The 10,025-nt window shown below is 39.0% G+C and overlaps 1 pseudogene; it reads left to right on the top strand.

Annotated features, from left to right (window-relative positions):
* Positions 1 to 4,960: 4,960 nt before the first annotated feature.
* LOC114314669 (UDP-glycosyltransferase 91C1-like) lies at positions 4,961 to 7,331 on the top strand (annotated as a pseudogene).
* The last annotated feature ends 2,694 nt before the right edge of the window (positions 7,332 to 10,025 follow it).

Raw genomic sequence — 10,025 nt, 5'->3', positions numbered from 1 at the left:
TCTCGATGCACGATAGCTGAGGAGTCAAATTGCACGACTCGATGTGAAATGAATGCACGTATAAACACAACAAGGCCTAGACTCTATCATGGTTAATCCGGAGTGTCGGTGACCGGGAATTGAAACACGTTTCGTCACTTTGAGTACGAAACGTCCCTCGTTTTCCGTGCTTGGGCTAACTCCTACCCCAAACACAATGCAAATGAGATGGCATACACAATGCGACTAACATGTAACCTAGCATACGCAATGCTATGGACTAAAATGGCATACACGATGCACGTGATGTAACATGGCATACAAAATGCTCTAACATGCAATCTAGCATACGTAATGCTATGGATTAAAATGGCATACACGATGCACGATGGACTTACACCAACATGAGTGGACCTCAGCCACACTCACATCAGTGGCCATATGATGGAAATGAGACAATCGAAACACATGCAAACATGCACGATGCAAGGGATCGATCCTAAGGCATCAAATGGCATTCTACCAAAGCATGGAGAAGGATGCAACATGGCATACAAACACACAAATTCTAGCTCTGAAACATGATATAAAATGGTCCCGAAACACTAGAGGTACCCAAAGCAATGCACTAATGGCAAAACCAACCCCAAACAGACCCTAGGCAGGTCTGAAATAGTGGGGAAATGGCCTAAAATGATGGCTCGGAATGCAACGAAATGGAGCTCATTCAATGGTCAGTACATGAGGCATACAAGCCCGACTCTCAAACGCATTTAAAGAGTATAAAACATGACAATATGGCATTCAAAGAAAGCTCTGAAATATGATGTATAATGGCCCCAAAACAAGGAAATACCTCTGTATATGCATGTATTGGACCCCGAAACTTAAAGCTAAGCAAGTGTATTGAACCACAAGCATGCAAAAAAAACACCATTCGACCATGAGACCCAAAAATAGAGCTAAAGCAGTCCAAAATATGCCTAAGATCAGTTTAAGGCATGGCCAAAACAACATGCAACATAGGCTAGTAAGCATGGTTTTCACTACATGTATATGAAGCACAAGAGAGGTCACCAAACCAGCCAAAAACAAAAATATGGCATGTCAAATAAACCCCCAAAACCCATGTAAACTCAGTGAACACATGCTAGAATGAGGTGCTTCTTTGAGAGGCTAATAAGAGGGTTGTTCAACACATACAAGATAGACATGCAACATGGCAAAACCACCTCTGGAAATCAATTATGACAGCCCTAAAACTCTCTGAAAAGGGCCTGAAATGGGTCAATGAAGCATGCAATGAAAGGTTCCTTTGAAAGGCCTTGAGGAGGATTGCTCTACACATGCATGAGGGACACAAAATATGACCAAAAGGGCTCTTGACAGAGTCAAGGAAGACCTTAAAACTCACCAAATAGGGCCTGAAATGAGACTTCAAAGCATGCAAAATGGGAGTCCTTTGGAAGGCCAACAAAGCTAGTAAAGAGAACAAGGGGTGAGAGGGTCACCCCTCTCTGATTTTAGGGCTCAAAAATACATCTAAGCCACTAAAAATCCATTGGATTTCAGTGGCTAAAAGGCCAAATCAAGGCCAACACAAATGCACTAATGCATAGCCCTAAACATGGGGAAATGAAGCATGCAAAGGGGAAGGTGACCCCAAATAGAAAAGTGACCTTAATGAAACATGTTTATAAGCTCAAAATAAAACTTTTTTCAGTTTATGTTGAAACCCAAAAATGCTTTCAAATAGGGCTAAGATACAAAGAAAAATAAGCCTACAAAGAGGGATGGAGCATACAAGGAGGCAGGGGACCTCAAACAGAAAAGTGTCCTTAATAAAACTTCAAGAGGAGCTCAAAATAAGACACTTTTTTGTTTAAGATGAAACCCAAAAATGCTTGCAAATAGGGCTAAGTAATGAAGCAAGATAATGCAAAAATGGAGGAAATGATGACTTAGCCTTGTAGCACAGCAAAGCAGCAAGTTCTGGACCAAGAAGGTGAGCCTTCAACCTCTGAAAAACAGCTCCAGGGTGATTGAATGAATGGTGTAGGTGGTAGGCTATGAGGTGTAGTGTAAATGGCCAAGAATATTAGGGTTTGGAGCTTGAAGAAGAGAGCTATGGAGGGTGGGGTGTATCTATCTTAGCCAAATGTTTCTAACCCTTGAAAATGGAGGGGGAAGGTTTGTTTTATAGAGGAAGAGGGCCAAGGCTTCTTGGAGAAGCCTCAAGTAAAAAGGCCAAGCTTCTAAAAGAAGCTAAGCAAAGGGGTCAAGCTTCTTGAGGAAGCTAGACCAAAAGGGTCAAGCTTCCTCAAGAAACTTGAAAAAAGAGTCAAACTTCTCTTAGAAGCTAAGCAAAAGGGTCAAAACCTCCTTAAGAAGACAAACAAGAGGGTCAAAATCTCGGAGGATGGGTCAAATGTTTCACAGCTGGCACAGTTGTATTGAACTCAGGAGGGCCAAAAAGGAGATGGTTGGCCGACCAGTTCAAGTGGTCGGCCGACCACTTGCCCTGGTTGGCCGACCAGGGTTCAAAAGGGTCAAGTTGAAATGCTGGTCGGCCATACCAGAAAGGTGGCCTCCCAGATGAGTACAACACAGCTGTATGGTGGGAGACCAGAAATTGTGGCCCAGGAGAGAGGAAAACCAGCTTTCTAGCAAGGTTCAAAAGGGTCAGGAAGAAAAGCTGGTCGGCCTACCCATATTGGTGGCCTCCCAGATGAGTACAACACAATGGTGGTATGGGAGACCAGAAATTATGGCCCAAAAGTGAGGAAAACCAGCTTTCTGTCAAGAAAATCGGCTGGAGGAGAGAGAAAATGATTTCCAAAAGAATTACTGGTCTCCCACTATAGTACCACCTTCCAAACAATGAAAATAGGGTCCATACCAAAAATGAATCCTAACCGATGCAAAACGAGGGTTTGGGGGCCAAAACACGCGGCCCGGGACCCCGAAAACAGGCTGTTAGGTACCGGAAGCGGCGTGCGACCATGAAGGTGGTCTCTCGGGCCACAGTATCCCTCAAAAGAGAGGAAACAAGGTGTGTGCCAAAAACCAGAGCAAACAGAGGTAGTTAAGCGGTCCCGAACCGAGGCACGCGGCCGACGGCTCCGAAAACCGGAAACTGGTCTCTAAACGGGAAAAATGGCCTACGATCCCGAAACGTAGCCTACGGCCACTGAGAGATGGTCTACGAGACCTCTCCCTCCCTTCGGGAAGAGAAAACAGAGAAAACAAGACCTGGTTCGCGAACCAAGGCAAAGCACAAAAGAGCCCAGAAGTCCGGAGGCAAGGCTCGCAGCCGAGACTCTGAAACCTCAGAACGAGCACAATATGCATCATCACCGAGCGCTCAATTGGTGATGTCTGAGTCTTAAGGTCGGTAAAAAATTGGGTGTCTACAGCGCTGCATTGACGAACTTGGTGTAACCACACAGAAAAATGGGTATGCGATCTCGTTATGCCACACTGTGAATTTACATATATGTGAAAACCTCTGTGCATTGACTATGGTCATCAAATCTTTCACAATATTCCCCCCTCAAACACAATCACGTATCACACATGATGGATATGGACATGATCCCTAAACTTGTGTGACCCAGTAAAGGAAAGGGCACAAACGTCCATAAAAATACAAATCAAAATAGGACCTACTGGTGATAACGTTATCATTGATGGGATCTGCCAGTGTATGTGTAAATCGTTAGGACTAAATAGGCTTGCTGATGCTGATATGGGATTATTGGATAATTTTCCCAAAAAAAAAAAAAAAAAAAAGAGTCATAACCAAATACTATATAAGATATAGTCAAAATGTTTTTGGAGTCATAACTAAAATAATTACAAACAATATGCCACAATATATATATAATTATGTCACAACTAATACTATAATAAATCATAGATAATAGCTAATCATCATAAATGCGATATGTGGTAGACACCTTAATAAAAGACATATGGTAGATAGACACCTCAATAAAGATATTTATAGTAAGATTTCTCAAGATATAATCATGTGACATCGACAAATCTGCTTAAAGGTTATGTTTGTTTGGCAGATTAGGTTAGATATGATTGTTAGTGAGATGATGGTTAGTAAAGAAATTGTTAGTGTGGGGATTGTTAGTGAGAGAATGGTTAGTAAAGAAATCGTTAATGTGGGAATTGTTAGTGAGAGGATTAAGTAAAAGTCTGTTTGTTATGATAATAGTATGGGAGATGATTAGTGATGAGATTGTTAAATTATTTTTATATAAAATAAGTAAAAAAATTATTTCTATATTAAAAAAAAAACTAAAACAAATATTAAAACAAACATGTGCACTTGATAATATTTTTTTTTTATATATAAAATAGACTCAATTTGTTCACTATTTTTCTAATCTCATTTAAAATCCAACCAAACTAATCCCCTTACTGAGGGGATTACAAAATCCATCAAACTATTACTCTCCCCTCTCAAAATACCGCCAAACAAACAGTGGGTGAAACTCACAACCATAGAGATCCAATCCCCCTCCCACACCGATAAACAAACATGGCCAAAGCACCATATAAAATTAACAGTTGAATATCACGAAGGTGGATCTCATATAATGAAGGTGGATCTTGAGGAAGGACACAATTATCTTTCATATTCATAATCTACTATTTCATAAACAAATTCTATCTCAATCGTTGATCTTCTAAATTTTAATAATAAAAATATATTATCACACACACAAATAAATTATATTTTATTTTTTAAAATAAGCCACAAAATGATGATTATGCAATATAGTGAAAAGAATACGAAGGCACATGTTTGCTGTGCCAATATTTAAATGGAGGTCATGCAACACATGTTTGCTGTGCCAATATTTAAGTGGAGGTCATGTAACAGATGTTTGCATTCCCTGATGATGTGCCTATATCTAATGATTTTTTTACTAGTATTGCTTCGTTTTTCTTTTTCTAGGCAAAACTTTCACAAGTTCAATAAATATCTCTCTTTTCTCCGGGAAAAATGGAGACAGAGACTTATGTCGTCCTTGTTCCGTTTATTGCATTCGGCCACATGATGCCATTCTACGAGCTCTCCCTCGTCTTATCCAAAGCCGGTATTCGCGTCTCCTACGTTTCAACCCCAAGAAACATCTAGAGACTCCCTCAACTCCCTCCTGAATTATTATCACTCGTCACCTTTGTTCAGATTCCTTTGCCGTCGCTTGGCTCGAACCTCTTGCCGGAAGGTGCAGAGGCCACTATCGACATTACGGCGGACAAAATGGGGCATTTGAAGGCTGCATTTGATCTCCTCAAACAACCCTTCAAGCAATTCGTCGCTGAAAAGTCTCCGGACTGGATCGTGACCGACGCCATCTGTTCCTGGACAGTTGATGTCGCTGAGGAGTGTCATGTCCCCGTTGTTATCTTCTTCCCCTTCACTGCCGCCGCCCATGTTTTTGTCGGACCACCGGAATATTTAGTCGGTGATGCTCGGAAAAGAGTGAGGTCGTCGCCGGAGGATCTGACGTCGCCACCGTCTTGGGTAAGTTTCCGGTCATCGGTAGCATTTCGTCTTTACGAAGCAATCGGCTTTTTTGCTGGGTTCAACACAAGAAATGCCTCCGGCATTACAGATGCTGAACGACTCGTTAAATCATTTGGAGGCATAGTTCTAAATCGCGGTATCGGGTAACGTAACGGTATCGATCGCGGAGTATCGGTATCGGTAGTATCGACCGGTACGTATTGGGAATCAGGTGTCGCGGCCACGAAATTTTAAAAATTATTGACAATCCCTCTAAAACTCAATTTTATGCATTTTAAAACTCTTTTGACATGTAAGAACACTTTTGACTCATTTTCAAGTAAATGATATGTTAAATTTTTAATAAAAAAACTTTTTTATTCACCCAAAAAAAAAATTTTAATAAAAAAATTGATGTGAAAATATTTTTTTTATTTTCAACAATGAAATGAAATACTTCCAAAATGCACAACAAATCCACCATAAAAACAATCACCTTCATGTACCTGAGAGTGCCTATCTCTTCTTATCCATTTCATTCTTCCATACCATAATATAAATATAACCACAAACATTAGGAAATAAAAAAATAAATAAAAAAATAGAGCATAAAAGAAACAAAACAGAGCATAGAAGAAGCTTGCATAGAATCCAAGTAGAAGAAAAAGAAACAAACAGCAACTCAGGAATATTGAAGAAATATTGATGCGTGTTGACAAGAGAGGTATAGATTACAACTCCATGGCTTCAATCTTGTTGTGCTCTGTTTGGTCTGGTTTCGGACAGGTGGTTCTCTACTCCAATTTCATCTGAACCGGCGATGGCAAATCTGTATCGAAATGGTATCGCTCCATGTATCGGATTCAGGCCTATACGTAACGGGAATCGGACGATACAGCTGCGAATTTCATTCTCACCAGTATATCGGCCCATATCCGAATCGACAGTTCATTTTTTCGATACGAATCGGCCGGTACGTACTGTATCGGCCGATATTTAGAACTATGCTTGGAGGGTGTCGAGCTATGGCGATACGTAGTTGCAGAGAGTTCGAAGGAGAGTACTTAGATTTGTTTGCGAAAATTATCGGTAAACCTGCGATTCCAGTGGGGTTACTTCTGCCTGCAAAACCCGACAAAACATGAATCGCCGCCGCTGATGACGGCACGTGGAGTAAGATCTTCGAATGGCTCGAGGAACAGAAACCCAAATCAGTGGTGTTCATTGGGTTCAGAAACGAGTGTAAACTCATGAGAGACCAGACCTACGAGATAGCTTCAGGGCTAGAGTCATCGGAATTGCCATTTTTGTGGGCTATGAGAAAACCCAGTTGGGTTTTCAACGATCTCGACGCTGTCCCGCCGAATTTCAATCGCCGTATCTTCGGCAGAGGCAAAGTCTGCATTGGATGGGCACCGCAGATCGAGATTCTGGCTCACCCATCAATAGGAGGCTCGTTGTTTCACGCCGGATGGGGTTCGGTGATTGAAACATTGCAATTCGGGCATTGTATGGTTGTTTTGCCACAGATCTTTGATCAGCCATTGAATGCAAGGTTGTTGGTGGAGAAAGGCTTGGCAATTGAAGTGAAGAAAGGTGACGATGGGTTGTTTAACAGGAACGACATAGCTCGGTGTCTGAGAAAAGCTATGATTTTTGAGGAAGGAGACGAAATGAGAGCTCAGGTAAAAAAAGCTGCTGAAATTTTTGGAGATCGAAAGCTTCATGATGAATATGTTGCTGGTTTTGTTGAGTATCTTAAAATTGAGAAGTCAGGTTTGGGTGTCTAAAGGTCAAAAGTAAGGAGTCCAGATTCCTTTCTTGCAATCCTCATTGCAACAGCTGAGATCAGCTGTTGTAACATTCAACGGCTGAGATTAGCTGTTAAAGAAATTGAAATCAGCCGTTGGATGGTGTAATAGCTGGTTTCAGCCGTTGCAAGGAGGGTTGTAAGGAGGAGTTGCAAGGAGGGGATCCAACTCAAAAGTAAGACCACAGACGAGTGCTTACTTGTGCTCTTATAAGTTGAAATTTTAAGGTACAATTTGGGACTAGGAAATTACGCACATTTATGGTATGTTTAAATTTCTTTTTTACCATCACCTCTAAAAGAAATCCGATCTAAAAAAAAAATTCCTCTTGGTACAATCACCACTTAAATAAATCTTCTTATTTGTGGTTTAAAATTAGATTAATGCTTGAGGCCTCGAAATTCAATTTGTTTTTTTTTTTTTTTTTTTTTTTTTTGTTGTGTGTTTGGTTTTTTTTTTTTTTTGTTTTTTTTTTCTATCTTTTTTTTTTCTTTTCTTTTTTGCAAGGGTGGTTATGTGTATTAGACATCTCGTACTAACTTAGCTTGTATGGTTTGATAAAGTCTAACTCAACTCACTCACCTTATCAAACTACATATTCTGAGGTTTTTTTTTTTTTTTTCCTTCTATTTGTTAGGCTATGTCGGTTTATTTTTTTTTATATTTTATTTGTTGGGCTATGTTGGTTTGGTATTTTTTTTTTTAAAAGGTGGTTCTATGTAGGGGTGTGCCAAAAAACTAAACATTCCGTACCAACTCATCGTACAAAATTATATGAAATTAACAAAATTTAACTAGCAGCTTAACTGATCAGTCAATTAGGTTGGACTGGTTGAGTGATAAAATTGACTGATCAGTTAGGCTGTTGGTTAAATTTTGTTAATTTCATATAAGTTTATACGATGAGTTGGTGTGGAATATCTAATTTTTTGACACATTCCTACACATAAACCACCCTTAAAAAAATAAAAAAATAAAAAAATAACTAGCTAGCACAGCCCCCACCCAAAAAAAAAAAAAAAATGTTGTCGAGGCAAATTCGAGGCCTCTAGCACTGCTGGTAAAATTATATGCTGATTTCTAGATTTTATGCAATTTGTATGAACATTGTTTTAGTAATTTACTATGATATCAGGTTTATTTTTAATAATTTTTTTATTTTTTATGAAAAAATATGTAAAATAATAAAAAAATATAATAATTTATGTTAATTTTTTAACTTTTTAATTAAACTATATAATTTCTAAACGACACCTGAGTATTAACATTATTGGGGCTACCATCACCATCAACTACTAACCATCAATGTACCCACCCTTCAATAGTGGTGATACAGACTACTAAAATGGTAGTACTAATGCCAGCTCTAATAAGTTGGCAGCACAAAAAAAAAAAAAAGAAGCTAAAATATCACATCAGTGATAGGGTTCATATGATGCCACCTCATTAGTAGTGTATTAGTAGTGTTGAATTAGTAGTCTAAAACATTTTCCCACTTTTCAATGCCTCTGCCACCCTCTCCTTTGCCTCGTCACCCTACCTGACTTCATCCCTTGCCCCTAGGGGTGGGCACGGGTGGGTTGCGGCCACGGAACCTCCAATCCGTCATCTGTCCCCTAGATTGGCGGATTGGAGAAAATCAATTCGCATCCATCCGCCAATCCGGCGGATATGGATTGAGCGGATTGGCAGTTTGGCGGATAGATGCGAATCGGTTTGGCGGTTTAAAATTTTATAAATTTTCAACATAATTCAACTTGTGTCCTTTCTCAAAAAAAAAAAGAAAAAGAAGAAAGTATTACAGTCAATGACTTAAAAAAATATTACAATTACTGCATGCCTCATCCAAAGCAAGAAAGTTTGAAACTTTAGAATATCATAATCACTGCATGCCTCATCCATATACTACAATCACAGTATGCCTCATCCACATAAAGTATTACAATATGTGGTTCTTAAAATATAAAAACAATTCAAACCACCAAAATCATGAGCAAAGTAGTAGTAGAGATTGTATGTCTTTGTATTGTTACATCTATATCTGTTTTTGAAAACAAAAACCAACCAGCATATATCATATTTTCTATTTATTATTTTTAGAGATATATTTAAAAACCAAAAGATATATATAAATAATACGTTTATTTTTTTCAATTCAAAAAAGATATTCAAGTTGAAAACTTTTTTTCAACAGAATATTTAAACTCTTTTTTAATTGAAAACACAAACAGAATATATTTAAACAAACTGAAAACACACAGTCTTATAAATTACTAGGGGTGCTTGCGGTTTGGCGGTTCGGTTGCGGCCAAAGGAATCTCAAATCCGCCATTCGTCCACCAGATTGGCAGATTAGAAAAAATCAATCCGTAACCGTCTGCTCGTCATCACGCATCCGTCCAAAATGCGGCGGATCGGTTTGGTTCGGTCGGTTTTGACGGATCGGTATATCCGCTGCTCACCCCTACTTGCTCCATTACTCTCTCCGCTGTCTCTACGATCCCATGCTTATTCTTCTTTCTCTTGTTACGGGGAGACGTCACTAGAAAAAGCTATTCAGTGTTTAGTTTGAGTTTTTTGGATTAAATTTTTTAAAAATTAAATTTTTTGGTTTTCATATTTTTTTTTTGTTTTTAGTGAATATTTTTAAAATTTTAAACAATTTTTTTACTTTTTTAGATGCACCTTACTTAGATGCATCTAAA

Source organism: Camellia sinensis, chromosome 5 (genome assembly GCF_055761805.1).
Source record: "Camellia sinensis isolate YWXY chromosome 5, ASM5576180v1, whole genome shotgun sequence".
NCBI classification, from domain to species: Eukaryota; Viridiplantae; Streptophyta; class Magnoliopsida; order Ericales; family Theaceae; genus Camellia; species Camellia sinensis.
The sequence above is the reverse complement of the archived record's forward strand: the minus strand, read 5'-3'. Positions and strand labels throughout refer to the sequence as shown.